The sequence below is a fragment of the Plectropomus leopardus genome, chromosome 12, assembly GCF_026936395.1.
Source record: "Plectropomus leopardus strain MGB_pleo_1.0 chromosome 12, ASM2693639v1, whole genome shotgun sequence".
Classification (NCBI taxonomy): Eukaryota; Metazoa; Chordata; class Actinopteri; order Perciformes; family Serranidae; genus Plectropomus; species Plectropomus leopardus.
The window spans coordinates 1,233,171-1,252,924 of NC_142187.1; the positions used below are offsets into that span (position 1 = coordinate 1,233,171).

A 19,754-nucleotide genomic window follows, 5' to 3' on the forward strand; every position below is an offset into this window, starting at 1 on the left:
ATATTTACAATTTTTAAGGATTTTTCAGGTCATCTCCTTGTTTTTTATGTTGTGTGTGTTTGTTTTCACTTTGTCATCGTTGTTTTCTGGTTTGTTTGTTTGTTTGGAGGGTTTTGGCTAATTTGGCTAATTTTCAGGTATTTTTCTGGTACAAAATTAATTTCTCCTTTCATTGCTCATTGCCTTCTTCAAATGTTTCTGAAAGAAATAAAGCCAATTTACCCAGGTTTCAAAGGGTTAATGGACTGAGTTAGGGTCTTGATGGCAGCTATCCTTCACAGAGTAACTGCCAGGCTGTAATATCAGTACATCTTCAACAAACTTTTTGCTTCATCAAAATTAATTATTAATCAAATGATTGGATTGGTCCTTGCCTCGACCCTGTGATGTCAGAGCCCGAGTGAAATGACAAAAATATAATCAAGATTTTTCCACTTGGGGCCAAAGCTTCATTTTGTCCAATAAACATAATTAGCTCAGTTCTTTACCCTTATATTAGCTGAGCAGGAAACATGCATCTGCTCTATGAAACACTGAAACACTGGAAGGGAACAGCTGACGCAACGTCTGCTCTTTCACATTATCGTCATTTATTCCAGACGTCTGAGAGTGATGTTTAGTGTTTACTCAGTGTGAATGACTGCTGTCACTGCTGCAGTCATGTTCACCAGCATATCAGGCCAAGGAGCACCGATCTCAAATCAGATTACAGGGTTCTAATTAGAGAAGGGCTTTCGCATGCAAAGTTGACAGCCTCTGTAAATTAGTGTGACAGCTGATGCTCGGTACTTGCATGTGCAGGAGTTGATGAAGAGGATGTTTGCTTACGCAGGACACTTTGTTAAAGTCTCATTATTTCTGTAATGCAATAGGACTGTCTTCTATTGTGTTGTATTATACCAAGAAATGAACAATTAAAGAGAAGACAAGACAAGAAAAGACAAGATGACAAGACATGACACCACATGACAAAGACTTGAATGTCCTGTTGGGGAAAATTTTCCTTGGCATCACTGCATCTTTGCAGTCATTCATATAATAAAAGTTGGAGCTGTCAGCATTAACACATTAATTGCAGTGTGATTTAGGTCCCTACATAACACTTTTTTTTATTTTTAATTGGGTCAATCACTAGCCAATATTACTGTCTTTAAAAGACTGTACTGAAATTAGTTTTAAAGCTACAGTAATGGTACTGGTATCAAATTACGAGACCTGGTTAAGTGGTGGTTTTCAGGAAGGGCAATGATCCAAAGTTAGGTTGAATTTGGGTAATGAAACACAGCATGGCCATTTTAAAGGGGTCCGTTTACCTCTGACCTCAACTTATCTGAATGAAAATGGGTCCTGTGATACCAATGAGTCTCCCCTTCATAGACATGCTGATTTTACTGTCATTGTCATTTGACAATCGTGTAAAAATGGTTTACTCTTTTAAATATTGACTTTAAAACTGGTTTGAAATGCAAAAAAATGGAATTGAAAACATGATAATAAAATTTGATCAGTCATGATTACCCAGTAAATCCCAGATTTTCAAAAAGTAATCATTTGACAGGCCTAATTAACCAACAATTAAACCAACAGACAAATAATAGCAAAAAAACAACAACAATATGACACTTTGGACCAGGATATTGCACGTGCAACAACAAACTGACATGAAGAATTGTAAATGCCAATGTAAACCCTATGAGAAATTAGTCAAATTAGCTATTAGCAGTTCCTCTCAAAAACATTCAGGAAAGCTCTGGGGAAGTCATGAGTTGGGTGTTCATATTTGTACATGGATCCACAAGTCTGCTACATGTTCACATTAAAATGATAAATTATAGTATTTTTTGGATTGAGGAGCAGATGAGTCACATCTTTTAGTGAAGTGAACACGCTCCAGAATGTCTTTGTATGAGATATGTGGGACAGTGGACCATTGCAAGTGCAGTGTCCACATGAAAACAAAAATGTAAGATATGTTTCTAAAAACACTAGGGCTATATTTGTAATTGGATTTTGGTTTTGGAGGTGAGGGGAGCGTGGTTTTGGATATATACCGAAAAACTCATCTATTTTTAATGCCAGCATCAATGAAGTCTACCTGGACAGAACCTGCTTTAGTTTCCAGTATGTTTCCCTTGTCAAGGGCCACTGAAACATACTGACAGTTTGACCTGCATTCAACAGTTTCTGGTTGCAAACCCATCTGTGAAAGCATCACAGTGCATGTATGGAGCATAAAATGGTGAGACAGCAATCAGCAGGACTAAAACAATATTTTACTGATCCACTTTACTGAGCCCTCCACCAGCCGTCAGAACAGAAGTAGAGAGGTTCATTGATTGTTGGCAGTGAACATATGGATTTCAGCTTTATCTCCCCCATGTTCAGTGAACTCAATTGACTATTTCAACTTTATCTGGGATCTCAGAGATCACTCCAGGAGAGTATAATTATTATTATAATTGTATAATTGTTCACCTCTGAACTATTTAACCTCAAGAGACAAGAGGAATCAAAACAACAAGACTTACGCAAACCCACAAACCCTGAAAGAGAGCCACCTCAGCCCTGCCTAATGAGACATGTCACCCTTCAATGTTCGCCTCCACTATTGGTAAACGTCCCCAGCCAACATGTGTCTCACACTGTAAAATCTGACAAGTTGATTTTACTTTAAAAAAAATCTAAGAAATGAATTGCCTTTACTCATATATAAAAAAAAAAGTTAAATATAACCAATAATCTTGATTTTTATTTACTTTAGATCTAACTGCTAAGTTTACTTCAAATGTAGTTATATTTATTTAGTTGTAAGTTGTTGCAACTTAAAAATGACACCATGAAACCAAATTTAGTGTGCTGTATATCTGTAATTCTGCTGGTTTGCAAACGAGACAGTCATATTTGTCTTTCTTATAGATGTTAACCAAACAGAACCGACACATCTCATAACTTTGGTAAAATACGATCAAGTTCTGTCAGACTAACTTGGTTTACTGAAGTTGCTAACCTTAGAAAGAACAAGGTCACTCTATATGTCATTTCTATCCATCAGTAAATACAACTAAATTTAAAGTCGACCTAACACTTATATATAAAGTTAACAGAAAGTAAGGTCTATAGTTATGTTTACGTTCCTTTTTCAAGACACTCGGTTTCCAAGATCATTTTAAGTAAGATCAACTTATCCGGTTTTTCAGTGCACACATGAATGTTTTTGCAGTTAATCTGGTGAAGGAAATATTTTTTAACAGTAATCTGACTAGAAAGCAGTGCACCAGTTCTCAAACATTAATTTTCTGAGTGCTTCCTGACCTAAAAAGGACAGGTGGTGGTGTTGCTGCCATATGTGGAGGCTCATTTCAGTACAAACAGTAGATTCTTTCTCCTTATCTCTGCACTTTTAAAGAGCCCACCAAAAATCATGCTGTTAACAATTATAAAAAAATTAACTATAGAACTCCAAGATCCTCCCCAACTTTACTGAACTGCTCCCTGTTATCTCAACAAATTTTCACTGCATTGTAATAACTGCCGAATTTCAACAACAATAAAGAATGCCAACACATTCTCACTCCCAACTCATCAAAAAGTGACGTTTAGTCAGTGCCCTTCGACGTCAGCCTATGATGTTTTAGGTATCTTTCCCACGTCAAAATATGACATGCTGGGATGCTGCTACAGAAATGCACGTGGTGGGATGACATTGTGGTAGCATGACGCAACCTGTTACTGTGATGTCAGCAAATGCGCGTGTGGTGAGATGAAGGGTATGGTGCCTACTCACACAACACAGACTGTCATGATGGTTAGGATTAAGCACCAAAGTCACGAATGGTTACGTTTAGGCAAAAAGGACACATGGCAAAGTGTAGAAAACACACACACACACAGGAAATGAAGTTGGGACACAAACGCACACACACACATAGACACATCCACATGGGACTTGAACTCCAGACTGCCACATGAAAGTTGGTTGGTTTTGTGGGCCGCCCACCTGCCTACCTCCCCCCACCTGCCCGCCCTAAAGATGCACTCATGCTAATTAATATTATGTGGTTACGCAAACCATTCTTACTCTGAACTCAGAATGTCAAAGCTTGACGTAGTGGGGATTCCTAACACGTTATAGGCTGATGTGGACGGTCAATGCCTGACCATGCCTCACCATGTGACGACTTCCAAGTGAGACTGAATTGAGAACACACACTGGATTTTAATCATTTCTGTATTGGTTTCTCCTCATACCCAAACTAGATCAGTTTCTGTCGTAAAATTGTGTTTTATAGAAACTATCTCCAAGACAATGAGCCTTAATTACTAATATGTGCAAATAAATGTGCATACTCCGCGAATTAAGTAGATCAGAATTTTTCATACCCGATAATATAAAAGTAGTAATAAGGTCTAATGTCATGGCAGTAAAAGTTGGTGGGCGTAGCCATCATTCCAGGCAGATCTATTCCAACATAGTCCAGTGCTAGGTGGACTTGGATACTTGTTTTTTTATTTGAGCAATATCACACAAGCGGGAGTGACATTGTGCTTGTATATTATCATGACTGTGATTCTGTCATAGGCGTTATTTGTTAATGGTAACAAGTGACGACACATTATGATTTATTTGTTTAGTTAATGATGTATTTGGCTCCATCGACACAAATAGTTCCACAACCGCTGGACATGACAGCTGTTGCCTAGCAACACATAAACATTTTCCTGCACACTGCTTTTTAAAAAGGTAATTTTTGGGCATTTTTGCCATTTATTGATAGGACAGTACAAGAGTGAAAGGGGGAAAGAGAGAGGGTGTGACAAGCAAAGGGCAGAGGCTACCGCTGCGACAAGGACAAAGCCTCTATACAGACCTGCTTGCTAATCTGTGTTAGCCTGGTCTTTATGTTATGCACAGACCAGATACTCTGTATCATGAACATTTATCTCTGTGTTTTCAGTATGTTAACAGACACTTTGGAGGCCTGTGAGATTCAGATGAGTTAGCTTGATCAGACTGATCGTCACTCCAGAATGTGTCCACTCACTGCCGTGATCTCCATCATCTCGAGTCCCATATCAGACAGCGTTATGTGTGTGTCGGTGTCTCTCATGCTGTGGTTGGTGTGAGACAAGAGTGTCCCTGTCTTACTGCACATCCTTGTAACATCTGTGATGGCTGGTTTACTCCCAGTGAGGTCTGTCACAGCTGCCCCCTTCTGGCCTTCCTTATAACTTTTAGTAGCTGCATATACGGTCAGCTCAAGCCACACTTCAAAATTACTATCCTTTCTTGCCCCCAACCCCGCTCCTTTCTCTCTCCTCTTCTTCTCTCCTTAATCTGACCAACTGACACCTACATGAACAGCGTCAACTAGCTGTTTGAACCTATGCTTACACCATTCTTTAAACATATCCCTCTTTCAAAACATAACCCACTTTCACTCTGACACTAAACAATCCCAGTGATGTTGTACTCCTACATCAGCACTCATGGAATGCCTCTCGACAAATAAAATTGCTTGGTTGGAACTAACTGTTGTATAAATGTTATATAAATATTTCAATCATGCCAATAATTGATGAGGATGAAATGAGTGCATTTGTCAGAAAATTAATGGTTTCAAATATTGTTGGCTATTTAAGCCTTTTTTAAAGAATGCAGATTTAATATGCTCTGCATATAGGTAGAAGGTGTGTGTTTACATTTTCTGAGACAAACAGGCCTTCATCATTTGTGCATATGCATGGTCTGAGGCAGTTCGAAATTTGTTCGCAGTATGAAAACAATTTAATAAAGAAACTATTGATGAACCCCAGATAACTACTAAAATGTTTGTATGCAAAGTTTAAGCACAGATTTGTGTGTACGCACTGTTTGTGAATGAGGCCATTAAGCTCAACATCAGGCTTCAGTGATTTTCTCTGCAATAATTTTGATGGTAAAACCAACAGACCTGAAAAGGTAAAAACATCTCTGGTTATCTGAAAGCACCCAGGAAATGTATCTATCTCAAATGTATATTTTTTTCCTCTGGCAACCTCAACAGCAATATCAATCATTCATGGGCCCTGTTCACCAATGTTGGGAGGTTAACAAAACTTCAAACACAATAAGCCCTTGACTTATCTCTGAATGAGTGAGTTCGCATCTACTTCTACATTTAGTGCTATCAATACTAAAACTTTAAAGAGCATGCAAGGTATAGGGCACAAGGTAGATTTATTATCATATTTCTTAAGACCTAGAGAACCAGTGATGTTCTGGGCAGTTTTAATCACCCACTGTAGAGCCTTCCTGTCCTGGGCCGTACACGAACCATGCCAGTTCATGATGTTTCCCATCAGTATGCTTTCCATTGCTCCTCTGTAGAAGTTAACCAGGATCTTGCTCTGGAATTTAGCCTTCCTAAGCTTACCTAGGAAGTAAATCCTTTTCTGTGCTTTTTTAACCTGGGTGGTGATGTGTGATGACCAAGATAGGTTCTCAGTGATAGTAATTCCAAAGAACTTATTGTGGTGCCTTGTAACTTTGTATGTGCTTGTGGTTTTGTTTTTTTGTGTATGCTTGGTTGCTTGGTTTCTCTGTGTGTCCTCCTGTGTTGCAGGGACTGGCGTGGCTTCCGGGTGCTGGAGCTTGGTGCATTCTTCCTCACCTGCGCCCCATTGTCAATCACCTCCCCTGCAGCTTAAAAGCTCCCGCTTCACTTTTGACCGGCACCAGATTGTTACACTCCTCACCAGGGGTAGATCGGCCGTCTCTTTGGAGATCTTTTCTTGTGTCTCATGCTTTGTTGGATTGTGATTTTTTTGTTCTCATTCGGACTCTTTTTGTGCTCTCCAGTGCCTCGCCGCCCAGCCATTCAAGCTCAGCCATTCAACATCCAAACCACCACAGATCAACTCCACTCTCTGCTCACGCTTCTCCTCGCCTCACCTCCGCCATCAGCCACACCAGCCTCACCTGCCTGGATGCTCCCTGGCTCCCATACCCTAACTCCACTCCCAACCTCCCTCCATTCATATCATCATTTAATCACTGTTCATTTTCCACTTTTTGTCCAGTGTGTTTGCTATTGGGTCCAACCCCCCCCCCCCTTTTTGGTACAGAGTGGCGTAACACCTAAAACTGTTCACCTGCTCCACCTCAACTCCACTGATGTAAACAGGGATGTGTGTCTTTGCCTCCTTCTTTCTAAAATCAACAATCAGCTCCTTGGTTTTACTGACGTTGAACAGTAGGTTGTTTTCTGTGCACCACTCTGCAAGATTGTTTATTTCCTTCCGGTATTAACTGTCATTGTTGTTTGTAATACGGCCTATGAGTTCTCCTGTGGGGCTCCGGTGTTGAGCATTAATGTAGAGGAGGTGTGACTGCCAATCCAACCTCTCTGGGTCTGCATGTGGGGAAGTCCATTATCAATCAATCAATCAATCAATCAATTTTATTTATAAAGCCCATTATCACAAAACCTCTAACGGGGGAAAAATTGGTAGAAACCTCAGGATGAGCGACTGAGGAGGGATGATGTGCAATAGATGTCGTAAATAACAATTAAATTACAATAATGACAAAAACGAAAGACTAAGAGAGAGGGAGAAGGAGAGAGGGGGAGAGATGCAACAGCAATAATAGTAACAATAGCATGTCATATAACAATAGTGATAGGTATAAAATTACTAAATGCACTCTATGATAGCATGTGATGCTTCAGTTCTGGATTCTGGATTTTACAGGGAGCCAGTACAAAGAAGCTAAAACATGAGAAATATGATCCCTTTTTTTGGTTCCCATTAGTACACATGCAGCAGCGTTCTGCACCAGTTGGAGAGACTTCATAGATTTGCTGGGGCAACCAGATAATAGGGAGTTACAGTAATCCAGCCTCAAAGTAACAAATGCGTGCACCAATTTTTCGGTGTCTGTTTGAGACAGTATATGTCTAATGTTTGCAATGTTATGCAAGTAAAAGAAAGCAGTCCCTGAAGTTTGTTTATATGGGAGGCAAAAGATAAATCTTGATCAAATATAACTGCGAGGTTCCTTACAGTTGTGCTAGAGGCCAAGGTAATGCCATCTAAAGAAATTATGTCCTTAGAAAAATAGTTTCTGAGGTGTTTGGGGCCAAGAACAACTTCAGTTTTGTCTGAATTCACCATAAGAAAAATGCGGCTCATCCAGGCTTTTATGTCCTTAAGACAAAATGTTGACACTAATATTGTTGCCTAGAAGAAGCATATATAAAGTGAAAAGGATTGGTCCAAGCACAGAACCTTGTGGTATTCCGAAGCAGACCTTGGAGGATTGATCATTAATATGAACAAACTAAGAACAATCTGACAAACCAGCTTAAGGCCAATTAAGTGTTCCAGTCTGTACAGTAAGATTTGATGGTCGACGGTGTGAAATGTGGCACTGAGATCTAACAGAATTAACACAGAGACCAGTTCTTTATCATAGGCAATCAATAAGTCATTAGTATTTTTTACTAGTACCGTCTCTGTACTATGATGAACACTGAGTCCTCGAATAAAATATTATCTTGGAGAAAGTCACAGAGTTGACTTGGCGTGGTCTTTACATTTCTCCTCTGGGGAACTCCAGAGCTCAACTTTCCCTGTACAAATGGGGGACACGTCAAGAGAAACTGTTTTATGAACCCACAGGAGTTATTAGAAGGTTCTAAATTAATTTTGTTGAGACTCCCCACTTAACACCTGCAAGCAGGTTCTGCTTTTAAGTCACTAAAAGCCTTTGACGCTTTCCTGCTCAAGATGCCATGAGAGATAACAGTTTTGTGGGGTCTCTTCCAGTTCACAACAGGGTGTTCAGACATCCAAATGAACTCCTGAGGTCATTTGGACCTACAAGAACAATCGTTTGTCACCTGTCTTTGACAAGGACTGAAGTTTGGTGTAGAAGACTGGAGACACATTCCTACCAAGAATTTTAAAAGGGTCCACAAGATTAAATGATGAACCTCATTCTGAAATGTAATCCTCTGTCTACCTCTCTCTCTCTCTCTCTCTCTCTCTCTGTCTTTCTCTTTGTTGTCTCAGTCCATACATACACTGACAAACAAACACATGTTCTCCCCTTTCATGTCCTCTTCCCCCCTGCTGAGATGACAAAGGCAGGACATGTTGTAAACTCATTCTACATTCTTTTGTTAAGACCAGCATTTAACATGACCACTTGGACAAACTTGTGAATTAAGGTAAACCTAGTTCCCTAATCTTTCTCCTAGTAGATCAAAGTTCATCTCGCTGTTTTAATGAGTAAGTAGAACCAACTCCCATGTCTTAATTATTTAGTTTGAGGGAGTTAGGTAAAATCACATTTTTTTCCTTTTCTGTGAGGGAGCCATACTGCCATCTAGTGGCCTTAGTTATGCGTAATTTCATAATCAACTTTATAGTTCTATCGTAGGCTATCATAGGCAGAATAATATCTTCTAGTGATCAGAGTTGATGTCGTATAGCTAAGCTTTAATGCCAAATTTCTAAATTCTAATTTACCGCTCAGTGCGCATCCATGCTTTAGATTGTTACGTATTTCTACCCGCTATCATCCATAATTAATCATTTCCATTACCTGAACATACATCACTTAGGTTCCCTTTCATGTGTTCACTGTCCTTTATATGTCATACTACTTCTCTATTTACTTATCATTTTATTAGCCTAAATAAAATATTTCATTTATCGCCAAGTCGTTGTCTGTGGATATTATTTCATGAGAGAAACAAGATCAGTGTATACAGGATAAACTGTACAGATTGTGAGATTGATTAAAGTCATGACATGTTTTGAAACTGTTATAATTTATATAATTTAATTTTCTCCTAAATGGAGAGTGGTGCCCCTTTTTACTTTAACGGGTGGAAAATCCAAATTCTAACGTAGTTATTAATAACTGCTACAATGGCTTGGATGCGGAAATCAATGTAGGGAGTTAGTGAAAGAATAGAGGAAAAACAGTTCAAATAGATTTTAGGCTTACTGCCATAACCAAATTACCTGTGTCTGAGGTCAGGTTGGTGGGGCCAAAGGACTACAGGGCTCTGTACAGCTGTGAGTCAGCCTGGCTACAGTGTTGAAAAGAAACTTGGGATTGTGTTTATTTTCCTCAATTAACGATGAGTAAAAGTTTGCTCTGGCATACGTTTAAGTCTGTCCTGCCAGACTGAACTGGACTCTTCTAGGTTGGTTGAACACCAATTTCTGAGCTGGGGGTTAAACCATGGAGCTAATTTTCTTTGTTTCATTATTTTCTTCTTGAAAGGTGCAACGGAGTCAAGAGCTGATCAATGCAGAAGGAAATAATTCCTTAAATTTAGCTACTGCACTATCGGACAGATATCTAGTATAGTAACTCTTGCAGAGAGGTGTGTAATTGAGTAACAAAAAATGGAAAGTTATTAAATAATGGTCTGGCAGTGCGGGATTTTCAGGGAAGACTAGTAAATCTTTAATTTTGATGCTGTACTCAAGATCCAGGGTGTGGCTGAAGAAGTGGGTGGGTTTATGTACACACTTATTGAAGCCAATAGAATCCAATAGTGTGAAAAATCCAACATTGAGGCTATCATTATTAATATCCACATGAATTTTAAAATCACCTACAATAATGACTAACTGTGTCTGATTTAAGCACTAAACTTAATATAAACTCTGAGAAGTCAGATAAAAATTATAGTATGGGCCGGGGGCACGGTACACGAATGGGCTGTAGAGTTTTCCAGGATGGGTGAGAAAGACTAAGAAAAGGCTTTCAAATTAATTGTAATTTAGTTTGGCTTGAATCACAAATAGCAGCGACTCACCCTCCTTGGCCAGTGTCTCGGGCAACGTGAGTATTTACATGACCAGGAGTGGATTCATTCAGGCTAACATACTCATCAGGACAAAGCCAGGTCTCTGTGAGACAAAATAAATCAACATGATTATCCAATATTAAATCATTAACTAAAAGAGCTTTGGATTGTAGGGATCTAATGTTCAAAAGTCTGCATTTAATTAAAATAAAAATAATTAATCCTGTTGTGATGCTCTTTGACATCAGATGTGTTAATTTTATTAGATTTTCTCGTACAACCCCCCTTTAAATTGAAGCAATTTAAGCGGTCAGTGGACAGACACTGTTTTTATTACACTATGGGTGTGTGACTGTGCAAGAGGAAGCTCAGAGAAGCGTGTAAGACTGCGACTCTGCCCAGTGGTCCCAACTCTGGATCCTCATGTGTTTGAGCCTCTAATAAACTGGGCCAGATTCCTAGAGAGGAGAGCGGCTCCATCCAAAGTCGGCTGCGGTTGAGTGATGACATGCGGCTAAACATGTCATCCCTTGTCAGATTGGGGAGGGGTTGAGAGAAATGACGGTGTATTTTTGCATACGTACACACCGACTCTATGTTAATTTCTTTTGGCATAACCGGGTTTCATTACCGCCAACGTTAATAACAGTCTTACCAAATGTATGCTTAGCGTTAGTCAGCAGCTTAAAATTTGACTCGACATCATCCGCTATGGCCCTAGGGACACATCTGACTATGGCCGCTGGTGTCACTAACTTCACGTGTCGCGAAACAGAGTTGCCAATGACCAAAGTTGTGTTCTCAGCAGGCGTGTCGCTGAGTGGGGAGAACTTGAAGGAGGGGATGGGTGATGAACCGTGGGCTTAAGCTTGCTACTATGCTTTGCTGCACGGGGACGGCTGGGGGGGGCTAGCAGAGGCTACGCTATGTTGGTCCGCACTGGCTACAGGGGGCTTGCTAACTATCGCAGCTACAGTGGGATTTTCCATGGTACGGAGCCGCACTTCCAGGTCGCTAAGCCTTGCCTCCAGCGCAGCAAATAAACTACACTTATAACAAGTACTACTATTGCTAAAGGAGGCAGAGGAGTCACTAAACATCAGACACACCGAGCAGGAGAGCAGCAGAAGAGGGAGAAGTCATCGCTTACCAGAGCTAAAGCTAAAGTAGCTACAGTAGCTAACGAGCTAACAGTGAGTGAACAGCTCACTGTCTTTGTGATCACAACATTATCACCACATGTGCTGATATATGATGTCACAGAAGATGCATATTCTTCAAGACTGATCTTGTTATCTTGAGTGGCAGCATCTTTGAACATTTAAACATATAGTGAAGCATCTTAATTCATGCACCTGCTGTGTTGACACCCTGAAGATGGGAAATTCAAAAAATGTTTTCAGTTGCTTGGATGTGCTGAAAATTATTCATGGTTCACTGAAAACTGCAGTTGTAAAGAAACATTACCTGGAGAACAATTACAGATCCATCTCTAACCTTCACTTTATTGGAAAAAAATATTGAGAAAAGCTTTTGATTCAATGCAATAACTTTTAAATGTTTATTATATTTACAATTAATTACTTTTGGACAGATTTTATCTGGTTTCAGACCACACCATGGCACTGAAACTGTACTGAAAAAGGTGGTACATGATATTTGTCTGAATGCTGATTTAAAACATTTTATGTTTATAATTATATACTTGCCGACCGACTGGATGAGATGATTGGCTCAGGAAATGGGGCGGGTTGTCTTCCATTTGCTGGCTGGCTCCCCCAGTCTGCATGTGGAAGTAACCTCAGGCAAGGTAATGAACCAAAATTGCTCCTTATGGCTGCTCCAGCAGTGTGTGAATGAGTAACAGGTGACACCTTGAATGTGTGTCTGGGTGAATGTGCCTCTTTGTGCTTTAAGTAAACTACCAAAAAAGCGCCACACAAGTTTGATTCTGGCCTTTGCTGCATGTTGCCCTCTCTCTCTCCCCCTTTCACACTCAACAACTGTCTTATCAATTCGAGACTAAATCTCCACCCAAAAAGAAAAATCCTAAAAAAATAAAAATAACTCCTACATACATCCTCTATGTCAAATCATAGCTGAAGATAAAGTTGCTAATCAATCCTATGCAGGCGACACTCCGATTTACCCTGCTCTTTCAATTACAGCCCCACAGACTCGATCTGTCAATGCAGAGAGCAAGTAAATAGCTGGATGCAATTAATTTTCCTTCAGTTTTATAATTGTATGGTACTACTACTTTCCACTACTTTGACTGCAATATGACTGCAATATAAAACCATGACTTCTGAATTAAACGTCAGAAACTGCATATAATTTAATTAAAAGCTCATATAATGTCAATAAATTGGCACACAAAAATAATATATGAATAACTCAAGTTGTCAAAAATGCCAGAAAGAACCTTATTGTTCTAAGTTGAAGTTATGATGACACAGAAATCGTTGTATTTGGGAACCAGTTTGATTCCACCACTATAAGGACGAAATGAAAAGTCAGAAATCTTGTTGTTTTAAAAGACCCAGATCTGATTTAAATTAATTCATATTAAGAAACAAAAGAACTGAGCACATGACTCCTGTTCTTCAATCTTCCAGTTACTTAAAGAATAGTATTTAACTGCTGCTGCTAGTTTTTAAATGATATCTTAAGCCTTGAGCAGTTAACTGGTAGCTCCTCTAGTCAGAGGGAAATAAGGGAGGGAAATAAGATGAGGCTGCTTTTAGCTGCCATGCTGCGCACAAATGGAACCAACTCACTGATGATTGCTGATATGCCACAAGACTGGCTATTGGAAAAACTCTATGCCTTTGATATATTGCTGTCTCTACTGCACTTTCATTTTCTTGTGGCACTCTGAGTTGTTTTTAATTCATTCTTATGTTTTCTTTGCTTATGTACAACACATTTAATTACCCCTGTGTATGAATTGTGTGGTATAAATTAAGGAGCTTTGCCTTGCCTGTTAAAACAACCCCATAACTTGACTAAAACATAAATATAGAACCATTTTAGCAAGACTCTGAATTATTTTTGATGCCAAAGCTTCATAAGTTCAATAGGATATAGTTAAGGTTAGGAAAGTTCCTACACCTTGACATCCCAAGTCGTCATTCTGCAGTGGGCTTCCATATTAGTCTCTAGGTATCTCTCTGCATCTGCTGTTAACTTTATAGGATGCCGCTACTGTGATGTCAACACAAGCACATGATGGGATTACGCTGCACATGGTTATGTGTAACAGGGTCATTTATACAGCAGTAATATTAAGTATTATAATTACACAAAATTTGTTTCTGTTGTTATTACCTGACATGCTTAGACCTCCATAGTCATTATGTGGAACGTTTGATACTCAGTTTCTGTTCTCCTACGTTCACCTTTGGGGGTACCCCTCCTATAGAGGGGCGTCTCCCGCCTTACCTCTCCCCTTTTGCTGTTGTTCTCCGTGGGAGAGGTAAGCATCATTGCTCTCGCTGTAATGTTGGTGTTTTAGCGCTGTTAAACTGTGTTTATAAGTTCATTTTTCAGCCTAAACTAGCTTTACAATATTCTAACATATTCCTGTGTCGCTTAATTTGTGTAGGGGCTCGAGTTGTGCCAACATAATTAAAAGAAGATTTTGTTTTTTAACTCTTGCTGTCAGGTATGTTTTCTGTGTTTTACTGCACTACACTGAATATGAACGGCCCTTTTGCTGTTGTTCTCCACGGGAGAGGGCCTTGAGTTGTGCCAACATAATTAAAAGAGGATTTTGTTTTTTAACTCTTGCTGTCAGAAATAAACGGAGACCGCCTCCAAAGATATCCATGGTTTGGGCTTTTCCATCACAACACAAAGCAGACAACACTAAAGTCCACCAGTTACATATGATTAGGCAAAAAAGCACATGGCAACCAATGCCAGGAAGTCAACAAACTGACATGCTGATAGTTAGGATCAGGGAAAGAAGGTATGTGGTAAGGTGTAGAAAAAAATAGTATATTCAGATGGGCGAACACTGGACTCCTGCATTAAAGTATTGTTGAATCAAACCACCAGCCCTCCTATCGGCCCTAAAGGCCTCGCACTATGTATTTCACATCATCAGCAGCAGCATTTCAACCTGATGCCATTCTGTAACTTATTCTGCACACGCTTCAAGTTCCATCCAGCAGTGTTCTTAACTGAAGCCGTCCGTTATCATGGTGCCATGGCAGGTGGTGTCTAGAAAATAATAATAGCACCACAACTGGTTCCATGCAGCAGCATACTTAGCTGATGCCCTCAAGCGGCATATCATGCGAACGTGAGAGGTGGCTTTTGGTATCAGGATCATCCGCCAAAAGCATTAACAAGCAGAGGTATTTGGTGACTTCAGAATGAGAACGGCAGTAAAAATCAATGTTAGGGAAAACATAAACCTAAATTACAGGTCTGTGATATGAGGCAGTTTGCCATGTGGTCCATTGGTGAATGAAATACAAATTGTTGATTCAAAGGGGTGCAGCTAAACTTAACAGTGAACACAGACTTTGGATCATCAGCTGTGAGGGGCAGTGCTGCATCTGTTCAGCCTTGCCTCACTGCTGCTGTAGACTGTAGTTGTGCTTGACTCTATTGGTCAGAGCTTCACTTGGAGGCAGGTTTTGTAAAGCTGGTCCACTTTATTATTCTACTATCCTAAACCAGTGTCAGTACTGTACTTTGCAGATTGTCAAATAATGCACAAGCAGAATGAAGTTTACTCAACAATATAGAATCAAAGTGAACACAGAAACACAGTTAGCATAAAGAACTATGTTTTTTTTTCCCCCAGAAAATCTATGTTCCATTCTAGGTCATGACGGTAGTTTCTGAGCTCTGCTGCCCCTCTGCTACCATCACGTGACCAGGCTGCCATGGATCAGTGCACCCTGAAACAAGAGATGTTAAAAATGCCTCCTGAGAGAGGTCTGTGTGTGTGTGTGCATGTGCGTGCATGTTCTCTCCAGAGAGCCTTTAGTCCAGTCAGGTACATAACCTAACGAAGTATTAAAATTATTTTTTAATGAAAATGCCAGTGGAGTAACACTTCAGAGTGGATAACCTACTTACAAATCTTGTTGGACATGGAACTTCCAAGCATGTTGTACAACTGACTTAAGCACAATTACGGATCACACCAAATATTTTGTCATGACAAAAGTTGGGAGCAAACGTTGCATACCTTCTGCAAAATGCAGCACAACATTGGGGGATTGCAGACAAACTCCTTGTTGTTCTAACAGACAACACCTCAGACATGGGTGTTGCCAGTAGGTGATGTGCATGTGAAATGTTTTGCTGTAGTTGTACACGCTGCATTGTTCAAAATCCCTGTGATAATAGCAGTCAAAAAACAGTCCTCACACATTTGTAGACTGTTGGTCAGACTGTCTGCATTGCAATCACATTTTCCTGTAATACAAATGGGTGAAGTCAGATAAACAGACTGAAAACTTGAATGAATTGTCTTGCCATGTATTAATTATCGTAGGATCTTGAGAGTATGGTATTGCGGACCTGTTGTTATGTAACGTATCCCACTCTACGTAACAAGTAACAATCTGTTTAAACAAATTCAAAGTGTGTTACTGATATCTGCTGTTTTGACTAATGCCTACATGCCATTGGCTGGCACCAGTAGCCTCACTCTCTTTGGACCCATGCCTGTGGCTTCTTATATTGTGGTTTTGGTTTGAGATATGTTGAGATGATCCATTCCTGTGCACGGTCTATGATGTGTTCACAATTGAGGGCTGATGCCAAAAACCAAATAACACATTCCAGAGTCAAAATAAAAGTAAAATACCTCTGCTTTGTCAGTGATTTTAGCATAAGCTACCAATGCCAAAGGCCCCATCGCAGCAGTATGATATGCCAGTCCACTGACAAAGCAGCTATAGGTGACGACTTGGGATGAGAACGTGTTGAATAATCAAACAAAGACTCCAGCATTATTGAACATTTTGGATTTAGACTGCATTACAACCTGAACTGGGTCTGAATGCACAGCTGTCCTAAGGACAGGATCTACATAAGCAAGAGTGCAGTTTAGCATCGCTGCAGCGTCTACTAAACAAACTAAACAATCTGACACAAATATCCTGCCAAAGAAAAGCCGTGAAACACAGTCACAGAGTTTACGTTTGGTTGTGAGTGCTGATCTGAGCAGAGATGTCAGTTAACAAAATGATATATTTCTGAAATTATAAGCACATTATGAGTAATCTGGTTGCTTTCAAATAAGTTGAGTATCATTTCACTGCTATGGAAAAGAAATAATAACTGGCAAATTAGCATACATTTTAGGGGTTTTTAATCATTGATTGATCATCTTACAGAGGGCTAAAATGTAGAAAATAGTTAATTGTAGAAAGTCAATACTTATTGCATGCCTGGTTACACCTATACCTGGATCTGCAGCCTGATAAACTCTGGTTTGTAATATTGCGCACTGAGGGAAAAGGTAGTTAATTGCTCATTGATATGCTTTAATATGCTATCAAACAGGTTATCCCCTACTTGATATTTTTTTCACATCATGCACAAAACTTTACAACTTATTCTAAAATCTACATTGTAAACATCCAACATGCTAAATTACTTTTAAAAATATATTTTCATATTTATTGTATTTTTATATTCTTCCTGGGAGTTTTGCTGTGCCTTGCCTTATTTTTTCATTCCTCTTAATATTAATGTAATGCATTAATGTTTAATATATGCACCAAAAACCAAAGCAAATTCCTTGCAAGTGAAATCCTACTTGGCAAAAAAACCAAAAACAACTTTTCTGATTCCGATTATATGATCGGTATCTTTCTTGGCTTTCATGGTTTTGCATGTTGTTCTGAATATATTAGGAATAACAATACAGGGTTGGAGGGCAGTTGTAGCAGTAGCAGTTCAACATCTTAAGACACTAGAGACCCCATTCACAAAACATCCTAAGGCTGTAAGTGGTCCAGTTCGTGTCAGGCCTAACTGAAGGAAATGTAGTTCTCAATCTGAATCACAGTCAGTCATATGCTCCAGGCAAAAACATAGTGATAATTTTAGTCCATATGCTGATGGTGCCTTTCAAGGACTTCATCAGCTCACCAATAAATCCAAAAAACTGGAGATGACAGGTGCAGCAGCAAGCTCATTACAGATGCACTGTATGCAGTGCATTCTATTACAATAAAAATCGATAGGTACACATGATATGTACACAGGAAAATACATACATGGAAGTATGGCCATAGTTAGCCTGGCAAATCTGACTGAGTTCCAGTGGGTTTGTTTCTGTAATGCAAATGGAAAGACTGTAAATATTGCAAATGACCTCGATACATCCCACATACATGAGCCAGTTTAGCAGTCAGTCGGAGGCTGATGGAGACACCGCAGAGCAGCTGATGGATGGTCTCTTTGCTGGAGTGTGCTGATGGAGCATGAATATACTATACTGCTCGCACTTTATATGGTAAAAACTCTCGACCAAATGGACAGGTGTCTCCTGTAATATTCCATGCACCACTTAGCACTAAGTAGCTAATTAATGACTCTGTCTATCACACATTAACGTGACACCCAGGGAAGAGTGGAGCAGTGTTCCATATTTGGAAACTTTCCCTACTACTGAGTGTTTGAACGAGGAAATATCGCAGGGGCATCAAGGAGGCCATAAACAATTCATCAGGACACTTTTCAGAGTAATAAACACATTTAGATACAGTTTAGCTCCATTCTTTTGTTTGTTCCATAGTCCAGGCAGAGGGCTAAAGGGGACACAGCTCTGCAATCAGGTTCCATGGACATGGAACCACCTGCCTGTCTGACTCACTGTCTTCGTTTAAGTCTCTCCTAAAAACATACGTACCTCTATCAGAAAGTATATCCTGATTTTTTTCTGAGCTGTCTTTTGGTTTTATTGCTATCATATCAATTTCAATTATCAGTTATTATCTTGATTTTAGTTTTGGCCTTCTTGTATTTTATCTTTTATTTTAGTGACATTTTCCATCATTTTCATTTGTTCATTCATTCTCCCTTTGTTTTAAATGTATTGTGTGCTTATGTAAAGTACTTTGTAGCTGTGTTTGAGAAGTGCTATAAATAAAGTTCATTAATGTGATTATTTATTTAGTTATTTAGAATGAATTAAGACATAAAATCGGCTAATAATGATATCAAAAGTTACAGCGATCCAAATTCCCAATTTTGACTTGATTATAGCGTTTATTCATTTTATGCTGTAAATTTACATTGCATAATACATATTATAGATTGTAAGATGGTTTTATGATACGTGTGTGACTGATGAATGTCTCTGAGTTGAAGCTGATCTGAGGACTGATCCACATTTCTCCATCACTCCTTCCGCTCACTCTTGTACACTCCAATCAAACTCACTCAGATCACTAATATAACCTCAGTTTCACACGATGTCATTCCAGCTTGATAGACTCCATACTACAGAGTCATCTCAGGACACAGTGCTGTTCCTGCTTCATTAGCTCTGTAAAGTCCCTTTTATAATAATACCCAATAATATCTGGCTTTTAATGTAAAGGGAAACAACTGGCATTCAAACTCAGGTCAAATGTCTCTGCAGTAGTCAAGGATATTTATCGCTCTGGCTCAAATTGGCATTGACAGAAGAACACCTGGGTGAACACATGCATTTTAGCTGCTTAACTGGTGAGATGCAATTACACCACTAAATACCCTCCATCTCCATCCAAGCAGCACTCAAACATCGATCCAAATTAGTATGCACCCAGTTTGAAAGAGACACTGAAAAAGTAGTAAATATGTAAAAAAGAAATAACTACCTTAAAGTTTTCAGAGACCTCCATCCATGATGTTATCCACTGTTAACCAACCTGTTTTACTCTACTACTCTAGTACCTGGTTTTCATTGCTGTCAAAACA

The 19,754-nt window shown here is 39.4% G+C and overlaps 1 protein-coding gene across 1 annotated transcript in view; it reads right to left on the minus strand.

Annotated features, from left to right (window-relative positions):
* The window catches only part of LOC121951323 (cadherin-12-like), a 169,230-nt gene that overhangs the window by 126,275 nt on the left and 23,201 nt on the right, over positions 1–19,754 (minus strand). The gene's annotated exons all lie outside the window — the stretch shown is intronic.